Below are 15048 nucleotides of genomic sequence, written 5' to 3' on the forward strand. Positions count from 1 at the left end.
ATCAGCGATTTAGAAGAAAAGGAAATAGTAGGAGAGCAAAGGGCAGCATTCTGCCTTATGCTCCGGAAACACGCGAACACTCACCGAGCACACACTGGGCACAGTGTGGCTGGCCTGTCCCAGCTCACTCAGGTTTCCCAGACAAGGAAAAACATGCAGGAAATCTCCTGCTCGGCAGGCTTCTGTAATGCCTCCCATATCCACCAATTCCGGTCCACATAAGCCGTCCCATGATGCATCAGTTTGTAGTCCAGTGATGAGCCCACACCCTCTCAGATCTTCTGCAATTTAGTAAACTTCAGCTTTTGGGACTTGGGCTCTCAAAATAGGTAACCCTGCTTTGCTTATCTCTCCATTATCTCTTTAACAAACAAAACTAGTTAGTTCCTTGGGCCTGTTCTTTATTTGTTTCCCTGGAGATACCTTTGCTAAGCATTTTTTTTTGTTTGTTTTGAAACCAGGTCTCATTTTGTGGTCGTGGCTCACTGACTTTGAATTAACTCAATAAATACCTGCCTGCCCCTGCCTTCTGAGTACCAGGATTAAAGGCATGGGCCACAACACTGAGACAGGATTTTCTAGGCACAGCTTACTCAGCTCAATTGGTACAATGTTAACTCAACCACAGATAGTTTAAGCAAACGGTCTTGGTTATGTTCTGAGTCTCTTTATTCACACACATTTAAAATTGATTAATTGGTCAAAGAATCCTTTTCCTTTCAACCAACCGTTAACCCAAAAAAACAAAAAAAGCAAATATCAAAAAAAAAAAAAAGGAAAAAAAACCCTCATATCTTGACAGTCTTACAAAGAAAGACAGTGGGCCAGGTCTGGTGCAGACTACAGGCTGCAGACCCTGGGTCTACGTGGGTGAACTGACAGATTTGTGGCCCAGATGCCACTCACATAAAGCAGAGACAGGCAGGACCAGAAGTTCAAGTCTGAGTCCAAGGAGGCAGGCAGGTCAGAGCTGTGAAGTCTTAGGTTTTCTCATACTTGATCCAGTTAATACTGATAAGGTCTGTGGGTAACAAGAGCAGGGGAAAAACGACCGTGTCCCAAGGAAAGGAGCAGAGGAGGCTGGCAGTGCAGGAATTGACATCCAAGGAAGGGTCCCCATCAAGGCAAGTGTGCTTGGAGGGTCTCCGCCCGTTTCAGGCACTCAGCTGCCTTCTTCTTCACACCATCCTGACAGGCAGTGGACAGGTTACTTCAAAGAGCAGAAGGTCCAGTCCCTTCAAAATCCCTGGCCAGAATGTGCCTCCCCCTGCCCTAGTATTTCCCAATTTATAGGTGTATTAAAAAGAGAAAGAAAATTCTGTCCAAGGTCTCTGTGAGAAAAGGAGGCTCCTGAGCCTTCTTTGTTTCCTTAAAATACATTGTAGATGTGTGAGGTCAGTGTGGAGGTCAGTGGTCAACCTCAGATGTAGTATCCCCCTTCCATCATGACTGTTCTCTGCTACACATGCCTGGCTCACCAGTCCTGTTTCTGTCTCTGCCCGACATTGCCATAGGAACACTTGGTCCCTGAGCATGCTGCAGCATACCTCTGTGTGGGTTCTGGGCACTCTAATTCAGTCCCTCATGCTGACACGACAAGCACTTTACACACCGAGCTATCTTCCCTTCTGTCCCCGTCTTCCTTACTGCCATACTCACTGAGACACCCTGGAAAAGGATGGGCACCCTATCTTGTTAGTCTTGAGCGCAGCGCCATAGGCACCGGCCATCCCTTTCTGCAGCGCTTGAGTGATGAGCTCTGTGGCCTAGATCAGATAAGCTGGGGCAGGTTCTCCATCTTCAGCCTCTCTCTTCTCCTGTCCTCCTGGCTCCCAGGATTCCTGGTTCAGCCATTTGGACTCTACCTCCATGGCTGCTAGCTCACTGGTTTGGGTGGGGCTGGTGCCTGTACTTTCTTTAATAAAGCAGGAGGATTCAAGCCAGACTGGCCTTCTTTCCCCGGGTCCAGCCCAAGCTTAGTTTGTTCATTAGTTTACCAAACTGCCCCCACTGGAGAGGACCAGAACCTGAAAATACAAAATTCACTTCAATAGAGAAAACAGTGGTGTTCTGTTTGATTGGTTTGGCTGAGGAACTTTTTGGAAAGGCTTGGTTTATGATTGCCGTTGCGTACACAAGCAAGCTCAGGCATTGGTGTGCTGTTGGTGCACAGGTTTTGGGAGGGTTTTTTTTCCACGCTACATGGATTCTGTGATGGAACTCAGGTTGCTAGGCTCACAAGACAAGTGCTTTTAACACCTGAGCCATCTTCCTGACCCATGGCCATAAACTTCTGGTCTTTCTGCCTCTGTCTGTCAATGCAAGGATACAGCCATGTGCCACTTCACCTTTTGTTTGTCTTTTTGTTTTATTAAAGATGGGATCTCACTATGTGGTGTTGTAATTGGAGCGGAGGGTTGCGTCCCCAGCACCCCGGCCACCTGGCTTGCTTATGCCCCGAAATAACACTCACACTGTATTCATTTAAACACTGCTTGGCCCATTATCTCTAGCACTCACAGACTAATTCTTATATCCTGATCAACCCATCTCTAGTAATCTGTGTAGCATCATTCTTACTGGGAAAGATTCAGCATGTATGACCTGGCAGCTTGTTTCATGGCGTCTGTCCCATCGAGAGAGGAAGCACAGAGTCTCTGAGCTCACTTACTCTTCCTCCAAGAAATCAGTTCTGTTTACTCCTCCCACCTATGTTTTAACCTATCAGGGCCAAGCAGTTTCTTTATTGCTTAACAAATGAAATCAACAGATTGATATATGACACTCCCACATCACTTCCTGCTTTTCGTATACCTCAGCCTGCCCACACTTCCTGGCCATCCTACAGGGGCTATACTGCCCAAACCCCCTCTCTCTTCCTATCCCACTCAGCTTACATCCAGATCCCCACACCCCCTGTCTCCCTCCCTCTTTGGGGGCATAGCGCCTCACTGCCCAGCCTGCTAGGGCGCTGGGACCGAATCTGAACCGGGAGGACATAGGGGTGGCCGGTAGCTCCTTTGTTCCCATAGCCTGCCCACAGCGAGCGGGGTGGGCCCTTTGTTCGCGAGCTAACCAAGCAGCGCAGAGTTTCGATCTGGGCACCGAGTGAAACATCATTGTGGTGAGTGAGTGCTGCGGCAGCTGGGATCATACCTCAGCCCGCCCACACTTCCTGGCCATCCTACAGGGGCTATACTGCCCAAACCCCCTCTCTCTTCCTATCCCACTCAGCTTACATCCAGATCCCCACACCCCCTGTCTCCCTCCCTCCTTTGGGGCATAGCGCCTCCCTGCCCAGCCTGCTAGGGCGCTGGGACTGAATCTGAACCGGGAGGACATAGGGGTGGCCGGTAGCTCCTTTGTTCCCATAGCCTGCCCGCAGCGAGCGGGGTGGGCCCTTTGTTTGCGAGCTAACCAAGCAGCGTGGAGTTTCGTTCTGGGCACCGAGTGAAACATCATTGTGGAGAAACATCTCTGGGGAGTGACATCACTGGGAAGGTACAACAGTGGGCAAGAAGACCTGATCCTATAAAAGAAGATCCAAAGGGGAGTATTGGGAGGAAGAGATGGGCAGACGCCAATGCAGGAATTCTCCCAACAATCTGAAAAACAACACGAAACCACCAGAAGCCAGTGACCCCACAACAGGAGGACATGAACACCTTAATCAAGAAGAAGTAGAAAAAACTGACTTCATGAAAGTGATTGACACCCTTAAACAGCATATAAAAAACGCCCTTATAGAAATGGATGAGAAGTATAATAGAAAGTTCGAGGAATTGAGTAAATCAGTGAATGATACCCTAGGAAACCAAGGAAAAACAATCAAGCAGATAAAGGAAACAGTTCATGACTTGAAAACTGAAATGGAGGCAAAGAACAAAACACAAACAGAGGGCCGGCTGGACATGGAAAATCTAGGTAAACGAATAGAGACTACAGAATCAAGTATAACCAGCAGAATACAAGAGATAGAAGAAAGAATCTCAGATTCTGAGGATAACATAGAGAAAATAAACACTCTGATCAAAGAAAACAGCAAGTCCAACAAACTCTCATCACAAAACATTCAGGAAATATGGGACACAATAAAAAGACCAAACCTAAGAATAATTGGAGTAGAAGAAGGAGAAGAAGTGCAGCTCAACGGTACAGAAAATATACTTAATAAAATTATAGCAGAAAACTTTCCCAACCTGAAGACAGATGTACCTATAAAGGTTCAAGAAGCATACAGAACACCAAATAGGCTGGATCAAAAGAAAACATCCCCTCGCCATATAATAATCAAAACACAAAATATACAGAATAAAGAAAGAATATTAAGAGCCGCAAAGGAAAAAGGCCAAGTTACTTATAACGGTAAACCTATCAGACTTACACCTGACTTCTCTATGGAAACCATGAAAGCCAGAAGGTCCTGGATAGATGTTCTCCAAAAACTAAGAGACCATAGATGGAAGCCCAGACTACTATATCCAGCCAAACGTTCATTCACTATAAATGGAGAAAACAAAATTTTCCAGGATAAAAACAAATTTAAATAATACGTAGCCACAAATCCAGCCTTACAGAAAATAATAGAAGGAAAATCACTAACCAAGGAGTCCAATAATGACCACAAAAACTCAGACATCTAGAGACTATTCACCAGCGCAAATCAAAGAAGGAAAACACACAAACCATACTACTAAAAAAGTGACCGGAGTTAACAACCACTGGTCATTAATATCACTTAATATCAATGGGCTCAACTCACCTATAAAAAGGCACAGGCTAAGAGATTGGATAAGAAAACAGGATCCAACATTCTGCTGTCTACAAGAAACACACCTCAACCACAAAGACAGGCACCTACTCAGAGTAAAGGGCTGGGAAAAGGCTTATCAAGCAAATGGACCTAAGAAACAAGCAGGTGTGGCCATACTAATTTCTAACAAAGTTAACTTCAAACTTAAATCAATCAGAAGAGATGGAGAGGGACATTTTATACTCATAACAGGAACAATTCATCAGGAAGAAGTCTCAATCCTGAATATCTATGCCCCTAATATAAAAGCACCCACGTACGTAAAAGAAACATTACTAAAACTCAAGGCAGCCATCAAACCACACACACTAATAGTAGGAGACTTCAACACTCCTCTCTCACCAATGGACAGGTCAATCAGACAGAAACCTAACAGAGAAATTAAAGAATTAATGGAGGTAATGAAGCAAATGGACTTAACAGACATCTATAGATTATTCCACCCAAAGAGGAAAGAATATACCTTCTTCTCTGCAGCTCATGGACCCTTCTCGAAAATTGACCACATACTTGGTAACAAAGCTAACTTACACAGTTACAAAAAATATTAGTAACCACCTGTGTCTTATCAGATCAGGGAGGCGGAGTAGGCACTGTTTGGAGAGCGCAGGAGAAGGTGTGGGCTTGGGTGCTCAGAGGGAAAGCTATACCATCCATGCAGTGCAGATGCCAAAGGTGCAGGACAGGGTGAGGGTGCGGTCCCAGGTAGACTTCTGACACAGTGACGAGGGAGGCAGAGTGAGAGCAGTCCCTGTGGCTGTGGCAGAGCAGGTGGAGGCTTAGCGTTCAGAGGTAGCTAAGTGTTCATGGACACAGAGTAGTGCTGTCTTTGAGGAGTCTTTCGTCCTGATGGATGACAGGGCGGTACTCCCAAAGATGCTGACTTCCAAAAGTAGTGAAGCAGAACCTGGAATCTGAGGGAGATGGAGACAGATTCCAGTCTGGCGGTGAGGAGCATGTTCTCCGGACCCCACTGATTGCCATGCAGCCATAGTCCTGCTGCTTGCTCCTTATGAAAGCTCAGAAAATGAGTCACCTCCCTGCCTCAGTTTCCTAGGAGGGTGAAAGCAGAGCCATGAAGAATCCCCGCCTTTCTAGACTTTGTGTATCGAGTGCTTGCAGTTTTTGACATGTTGCTGTGGAATGTTTGACCACAGGAGCTGCAGTATGTTTGCTATTCGTCTTCCCTGCCCTTCTTATTAGGTCGATAATACAGCTGATGGGATGATGTCACACTCCGGGGAATGACTGATTGATGAAGAACTTTGGCGGGGGGGGGGGTTGGGAGAAGGGATTCCTTGGAAGCTAGTCCGTGCCCTCGGTGTCTTAAAAATACTTTATGAATAAACAAAGGAACGTTTTGTGCTTAATTTTGGCAAGTGAGGTGGGAATCCACAGATGAGGTGGGGCTTATGTTAATTTCAAACTGAATAACGATTTTATAGTATTTTTGCACCAGCTAGACGGACTATCTCCCTCTGTGACAGGTCAGGTCTTGTTATGTTGCTTTTGGCACTGAAGGGCATGTCTCAAACGCGTTCTTGAAATGTCAGCACACAAAACATCACGGGAAGCGATTTCTGTGACTGGCAGCAGGGTTGGATGTTCAGTTGTACTGACATTTTGTCATTATTCTCCTACGTTTCAGCTTATAACTTTGAAGCAGATGAAGATTTTACAGAAAGCTATAGGCGATCACGAAACCACGATTGGAAACGCTAAAGATTTATGTGACACATTTTTGAAGGTCTGGTAGATTGCACTTGTCAACAGAACACACCCCTATGCCATGCCACGTGTCTATAAAAGGAGAAGACAGATTGGCCCTTTCTCAGCTTGTGGGAGAAGTAATTAGTTTTGCAGAGCATGATCACACTCTCTTGGGAAAATTTTCCCCACACCTAGGAGCGATGCTAAGGTTTGTTTGACCTGGGAAGCCGATGACAGTGTCGGGGGCAGCTTTCTAGCACAGGAGCTGGTGACGAGAGCTCTGCTTAGAGAGGATCACAATGCATCGCAGTGATGAGTTATGGACCTCCGGTGACATTGCGATGGAGATTGGCACGTCTGGGGATCCTTCTGGTTTTCTCTGACTGTTTGGATTGGACAGATCAGTGAAATACACAATGGGCAAGGGTAGCTTTTATTTTCTTTCATACATTTATAGTCTTCCGACATTAGCATTGTTCTCCAGTGTTGGTGGTCATGCGTTTCAGCATCTCCCCAAGAGATGTGGGAAATGAAAAAACTGGTAGAGGGTTAATCCTCTTTGAACTGCGAGCTGGCAGTTCTACCCTTGCTGAAGCTCCAGGTCCTAAGTGACCTCTGTATATCCAGGGATTGAAGCAGCGCTTCAATGGGAATTCTTTTTGATGCTCTCATTAAAATGCTCTGTGAAAGATCTCTCCTCAGACCCGACTCAGATGCCCTATCTAAAGTGCTCCATGTGTCATAGTAAATTGAATGTTTTCAGGATGCTGGTGAGGAGCTAGGTCTGTCTTCTCTGAGCAAGTGTGAGTACCCCTGTTGGTACCCTAGTGAATATTCCTAGCACCCCCGTGTACTCCAGGAATGTGCCTATAAGCCCAGAGTGGTGAGGATAGAGACAAAAGGATCCCTGGGGCTTGTGGGACCACCAGAACAGTCAAACTGTAAAGCCTCATGTTTCGTGAGAGACCCTGCCTCAAAACTTGATGTGGTGAGGAGTTCTGGAAGGTGCAGGTATTCCCGAGTGCACACGTATGCTTGCAGACATGTACACGTGAAGGAAATCACTTTGAATATTTATGACCTCTGGTCGCCATACTCAAACACACGTACATGCACACTCTCCTGCACCCCCATGCACGCAGAAATATAAGTTAGTATTCAAGACCTTGAGAGCCACCTACATACATCTAGGCCTTTAGGAAGAGCTTAAGAAAGGGAACATGCAGCTCTAATGCAGCTGAATATTGCCTGGGAGTCTGTTGGAAGAGCCACCCAGAAAGGCTCACTTCTCACTGTGGGTGCTCAGTGTGAGCAGCAGCAGTAGCTCAGAGGGAGCCTTGTGACTGGGTTTCTCTGGCTTCCCAGGTGGTCCCTTCTGCCCTATGCTCTTCTGCCTCTCTCGCTCTCCCTCTGCTTCTCCACCCAGGATTCCCTCCTTTCCAAGTCCTCAGTTCTGCCTCTGAGAGACTGTTGTCCTGAAACACGGCCTTTCCCTCTCCCAGATTTCCCGGTGGCCTTCTTGCTTTGTTCTCTCTGTTTCCTGTCTCCTCTGCACAACACCCTCTGCCACACACACACACACACACACGCACACACACACACACACACACCCCCCACACACAGACCTTCTTGATAGCTTCACTGGATGCTTGCTTCTGTCTCTCTGTCTTCACTCCCAGAGTACCAACTTCCCCTGAAGTGACTCCCATTCCCTGCCCATGCTTTGCTTCTGTTTTGTGCCCAGAAAGCACCATGTGCACTGTCTTCCCTAATGTTTTTACTGCTTTCAGTCGCCATCTGTGTCCTTTTCAGCCGCCAGCCCAGCAAGCTCCCCTTCCATACCTGTGTTCAGCTAGTGTGCAGGTCATCTGTTCCTAAGCTGCTCTGGACCCTGGGAATAGGGCAGGGACTGGACAGGCATTTTGCCCTTTTCTGGACAGAGGGCGACACACTTCTTTCTCCTCTGTGTCCACCCCTACAGTGTCCTTTGAGAGAACAGAGGGATTTGAGTCCTGGCTTGAGCTTTCCTTAGACCGAAGGGTCGTGGGATTGCACACTGTGTGTTCTTCGGTGAAAATCACATTCTATGGGCATGGCAAATGGCTCCTTCCTCTGAGCAGCCTTGGGGGTGTCCAGTGTGGGAATCCTTGGGGAATCTCCAATGTGGGCCCATGCCTGGCCTCCCAGGTCTGCCCCACGTGAGGCCTTTAACATATCTCCACCCATTTTGCAGATAAGTCCCTTTGCTCTTCTTGTCCCACAATGATACCACCTTAAAATGGGGGACTGGAAGGTTTCCTGAAGTGGAGTAACTCTTTATGTGCTGAAGTAGCCACTGTTCTTACTCTGCATTCCTAACAAGCATCCGTTGGATATGCAAAGTCGGTTCTTTTAAAATTACATGAGGTGAGGTGTCAAGCCAGACTCAAGTGGAGATTTGTTCGTTTGTTTGTTTCAGAAAGCCAAGGACTTGCATGAACATGGCAAAGCTTTCATTGGTGGCGAAGAAAGTGAAGTGAAGAAAGAAATCTCCAAGGCGCAGGACAGAGTTATCATGGAAAGTGTAAGTCGTGGGTCTGTAATGCTGTGTGCCTCGGGATGGCTTCCTAAGGGCAGAGATGGAACAATGATCCCCTAACTCTCCGTTTTCCCACAGCAAGAGCAGGATGTGTCCGTAGTTGAAACGTACCTTCAGTCCCTGGTCCTTACAGCTGTGAAGAAACCTTCTGAAGCTCACCTGGAGGAGGCACAGGGAGCAATAGCCGTGCCCAGAGGGTGTTAGTAGTAGTCAGTGCAGCTCCTTTCTCTTTACTTTGTTGGTTAGAAATCAGACTGAGACTCTGTTGACCATGAAGTGAACCCCAACAGTTCTGTGAGTAGCAACATTTAAGTGTGGACCCTCCTGACCCTGACATTCTCCCCAGCAGGGCCAGTTACATTCAGGAAGCAAATGTCATTTGATTTTACGACAGGCTGCTTTGGTTCTCTGTCACCTGCCCAAAGTGAATGTTACCTTGCTTATTTCAGGAAGAAATAAATAACGGTGGGATCCGCCTTTCCGTGCTTGCTTTCATTCATTCATGAGGTCACAGAGCCAACTGCATTGCAAATGGGCCTTTACAGGAAAACCAGCCCCACCTGCTCACTCAGACGTACAGTAGAGCACAACTCGTAGTTTCGTGCTCAGATGCACTAGACTGTTAACATGGTTCCCGAGGCAGAGCCAGATCTTCACGTGTTGGCTTAGAGCTTGCAGTGGGGCTCTGGCTTTTCCCAAAGACATCCAGACTCATTTCTGGCATTATTCAACACTGGCTGGAAGATCCCTGCCCTTCCCTTTGGTCAAAAATATTTTATCTGTGAGTGTGTGCATAGGCACTTACAGTTTCAGTATTTTAGGTGGGTGTTCCACGAGCATTTTCTAGTGTTCTCTTTAGAGTTTAATTTTACTCACGTAGTTCTGCGTGTGCGTGCTTGTGTGTTTGTCTGACTCTTGTGTCATTCTCTTACTCTTGTCCTGTGCTGTATCTTTTGAAGGAATCCCGAGAATCTGTGTTCAGTACATTTGACATTTATCTTCCTGGGTGTGTACTTGTTGAGTCTTTGCGAGCATATTCCGAGTGTGTGTCGGTACCAGGAAGGTCAGACTTTAGGCTCAGTTCCCCTAGGGCTTGAGTTACAGGGGGTTGTGAGCTACCCAAAGTCGGCGGTGGCTAGCTGAATCCCAGTCTTCTGGAACCACAGATGGAGCTCTCAACCATGGAGCCATCTCTCCAGCCCTGTTCAGCACACTTGAAATTGCTTGACCTTTTACCCCGGAGTTTGTGAGCTAAGCCTATTCTTTGTGTAGATTACAGAAATGAATCTATGATGGAGAACAAAAGCCTTCTGGGAGGGGAGAGAGGAAGGATGATCACATTCTCCTGTCCTTTCCGTCCTGTGGCTCTGCCTACCACTCTTTGTCCCAAATTTTCATGGTGAATTCTTTTCGAGTCTTCTTTTGAAGGCCAACCTGATGGATTTTTTATTTACAAAAATGTTACGTGTGTGTGCACGTGCACACGTACACAGATAGGACAGAGGATAGACCTTGGGAGTGAGTCCTGAAGGTGTCGGACCTGGAGATTGGACCCAACTCATCAGGCCTGGAGGAACGTGCCTGTTCAGCCATCTTACTAGCCCATTGACTTTACTACCACATACATCCCTCCATCCCTCCTCCCTCCATCCCTCCTCCCTCCCTCCATCCCTCCTCTCCCTCCCTAGTATTCCCTTCCTCCTCTTGTGTTTCACCCTCACCCCTGCCGTGTGTGTGAGTGTGTAGGGCAAAGGTTGACACTGCGTATCATCTGTAACCCCTCTTTTCCCAGACAGGATGTGATATTTATTACTGAACATGATTTAGTAGGGTAGAGGGTAGCACCGCAGTAGAAGCCCTGAGGAGTGTGGGGCCCGCCAATGACCATGGGACCAGGATTGGTGATGCAGCTGACCCCTCGGCCATCAGGAACGAGTCACTTCTCAGCGACTGTGTCCTTCAGATCAATCTACATTCGGTTTAGTGAAGCTTCACCTCTTTGAGAGAGACAGACAAAGAAGAACTCAGTGAGGAGAACCAGGGCAAGAAAGTGGGAGGAAGGGGCTTAATAACACCATTTGCCTCTGGCAGCACGGAGAGCTTGAACTTGGCTTTATGTAGGGCCTCCATCCGATGTTCCTTATTCTGAGGCATGATTCAGGTGGACGTGATGGCCTGGACAGTGAGACCCCTGGCCGTGGTGACCTGAGGCTTCCTTCCCTAGGGCACAGCGAATACCTGTCTGGGGCCAAGATTGGAGGCGACATTGAGGTCAGAGCTCGAAGAGCCTTCAGAAGATTGTTTCCAAGGTCCCTTTCGGGGAGCCCATACAGGCAACAGGGTGAGGTCACTCCAAACGAGTGTGCTGTTGGCAAGCATTGCACACCAGGCCCCAGTGAGAAGCTGCTGGCAACCATTGCACAGTGGGCCCCGCTGAGAAAGGGGACCTCCCGTGCAGCTTAGTTGGCTGAAGATTTACCTTATCTTTTAAGACACAGTCTCTCAGTGAACATGAAACTCACTGATTTTGTCAGGCGGAGTGGCCAGAGAGTTTTGCGGATGGATCCAGCACTCTGTCCTCCACGCCAGACATGCTGGCTCTAGGGTTTAAGAGTATTGCTGTGCCTGGATTTTCCGTGGGCGCTGGTGATCTGAACTCAGGTTCTCATGCTTGCATGGGAAAACCTAACCCACTGAGCCATGATCCTTGCCCATCTTTAATTTTATGGTCAGTAACATTAGTGTTAGAAATGAATGACATCTGCGGTGCCATTTCGTCCCACGTACACATGTGCATGGATGGTGTGCAGCCTCACCATACTGCTACCTTCTCCCTGCTCTCAGATGCTACATCTCACAAACCTTTCTCTCTTCTCAAGGGCTGGTATTACAGACACTCACCGTTGGCCGGAGATGTGGTATGTGTATGTAACTGTGCGTGTGTGTATGTGTCCGTGTATGTATGTGCAAATGTGTTCATTCAGGTTCCCGTGGAGGGTGTCCGACACCCCAGAGGGGGAGTTATCAGTCAGTCTTGGGACACCAGACAGGGTTCCTGGGATTTGATCTCGGGTCTTCTGGAAGAGCAACAAATGCTCTTAAACTGAGTCGTCTCCACAGCACCCTGTGCTGAGGTTTTCAAAGGTTCTGGGGATCTGAACTCAGGTCTTCATGCTAATTCAGCAAGCATTTTACCCGCTGAGCCATCTCCCCAGCTCCATGTACATATTTGTTTCATAGGCTTTGAACTCAGAAATTTTATCCGTTCCTTGTCCACACTGATGATGCATACAGAACACATTCTGTGACAGTTCTCATTATTTCACTGTGTGGCATCTACACTTTGCAAATGTGGGTCTGCCTCCGGGGGCACATTTCAGCTCCTATCACAGTGTCCCAGTCTGTGGGGAGCAGGAAGATCCTTGTGCTCACAGATCTCCTGGGAAACCAGGAACGTTAAGCATGCAGTAATGTCTTCTCAATGGAAAAGATGTGAGACCTGTTCTTCCATCCAGAAGGCTGGGGATTGGAGGTGATTAATAGCCTGGTGATCTTCACTATCTGTCGGACCAGGCCATATCAAGCTCCTACAACCAGGACCGGAAGGCAGATAGTAATCTAAATGGCTCCTATGAGCAGGGGCTTCCTATACTCCACAACCAGGACCGGGGATACCTAAGAGTCTAAATGACTCTAACATACTTTGTACAGCCAGTGGCTCCCCCAAGCTCCCACAACAATTACCAAAGATACCAAATAGCCCAGATGATGAGTTCAGGTCCCCAGAACCTTTGGAAACCTCAGCACAGGGTGGTGTAGAGACAGCTCGGTGTTTAAGAGCACTTGTTGCTCTTCCAGAAGACCCGAGTTCAAATCCCAGGAACCCTGTCAGGTGACTGATAACTCCCCCTCTGGGGGGTTTGACACCCTCCTTGGGAACCTGAACGAACATATTTGCACATACATACATATACACATACATACACATGCACAGATACATACACATACCACATCTAAGGCCAATGGTGAATGTCTATAACACCAGCACTGAAGAAGAGAGACAGGATAGAATCCTGGCACTCAATGGCCTAACGCTCTAGACCAATCAATGAGCCCCATGGTCACAGCGTTACCCTGTGTCAAAATAAGTTAGGTGCCTGGAGTATGTCTGGCTTCCACATGCAAAATCACATCTGCCGGCATATGCACATGCAGTTGTGAACACACGCACACATGCATGCACATGCATTCACGCACATGAGTTCTACATACATGTGATGTGGGAATCCCCTCTGTATGCTCTGAATAGGTTTAATACCGTTGGTTAATAAAGAAGCTTCTTTGGTCAATGACAGGGCAGAATAAAGTTAGGTGAATGCAGGGAGAAAGACGGCAGAGTCAGGCAGATGCCATGCACCTGCCGAAGGAGAAAGACACCGGAAACTTACCTGTAAGCCACAGCCTCGTGGTGATAAACAGATGAGTAGAAATGGGTTAATTTAGGATGTAAGACATAGCTAGGAATGTGCCTGGGCTGTCGGCAAAACTGTGTTGTAATTAATAAAGTTTTTGTTGTGAATATTTGGGTCTGATTGGCCAGGAAATGAACATGAAGTCTCCACTTACACATATGATCACATAAACATACGTAACACATACCAAAAGATCTGCACACTCTCACACACACATATCCACACATGTGTGCTACACATATGAACACATATATATGAACCACATATCAAAAGATTTACATTTGCAAACATACACAGAGGTGGACACATGCATTCAAAAGCAAGTGTGTCTACACATAGAACACATATATATGAAGCACATACCAAATGATTTACACACATCTGCAAACACGCAGAGATGCACACATGCACTCACACACAGGTGTGCCTACACATATGAACACATTTACACATGTACTGCATACTAAAAGATTTATGCATAAACCTGCATACACCATACACGTGTATTCACACACACATGTGCTACACATAGGAACACATTTACACATGTACCACATACCAAAATATTCTCTCTCTCTCCCTCTCCATCCCTCTCTGTCTCTTTCTGTTTCTCTGTCTCTCTCTTTCTCTCATACACACAGGAGTACACACTAGAATAATACAAGATTCAATGATAGGGTAATAGATTTTTCATCTACTACTGATAGAATATCTCAAGTAGGAGATACTCAGTGCTGGAAGCATTACTGAAGGTCCATACAATCACAGATATTTTGAACAAAGGGGGAAGTTCCCCTAGATGATTCACAGTTTAGGAAGTACCATGATTCTGGCCAGAGGGGAAGTTCTCTCATTGACTGTGGAGAAATGAATTCTGCTTGTAGAAAATGAGAGATGCCGAACGCACACTTGTTTTTAATGCTTCTGCACCACAGGACACAATGAGACAAGTGGTCAGGACGAGGAGAGGCCCCATGCAGAAATGTGAGTTAGCATAGGACCATTTTTGTTTAAAAAGGCATGAAACGTTGGGAAGGGAGCGCAATTACATGACTCATACCAGCAAGTCTGAAACAATTCCATATTTATGAAACCAAATGTTTCCAAGTAATGATTTCCCATGGAATATTTATATATATATATATATATATATATATATATATATATATATATATGTGTGTTTGTGTGTGTGTGTGTGTGTGTGTGTGTGTGTGTGTGTGTGTATGAAGGAAACCACAGGATAAGAGTCTTAAGTGTACAGAAGACCTTGTCTATCACTGATGTTCACATACTACGTGAACAATAATTTTGAAACACAAAACATTCTCAGTTCCCGCTATCCATACAAAGGAGGAAATACATAAACCACGAGGAAGTGAGCTTAGGCATACTAAGGATCAACTCTTAATGTGACAGGCAGTTGACATCAGGTAGCAGACCACATTGCATTGAAAGACCTTATAAATTTTGTCGGG

At 46.6% G+C, this 15048-nt stretch overlaps 1 pseudogene; it reads right to left on the reverse strand.

Annotated features, from left to right (window-relative positions):
* Nucleotides 1-11397: 11397 nt before the first annotated feature.
* Nucleotides 11398-11574, reverse strand: LOC121441163 (annotated as a pseudogene).
* Between the last annotated feature and the right edge of the window lie 3474 nt (nucleotides 11575-15048).

Source organism: Microtus oregoni, unplaced genomic scaffold, assembly GCF_018167655.1.
Source record: "Microtus oregoni isolate MIOR12 unplaced genomic scaffold, Mior012 000073F_ref0000255, whole genome shotgun sequence".
NCBI classification, from domain to species: Eukaryota; Metazoa; Chordata; class Mammalia; order Rodentia; family Cricetidae; genus Microtus; species Microtus oregoni.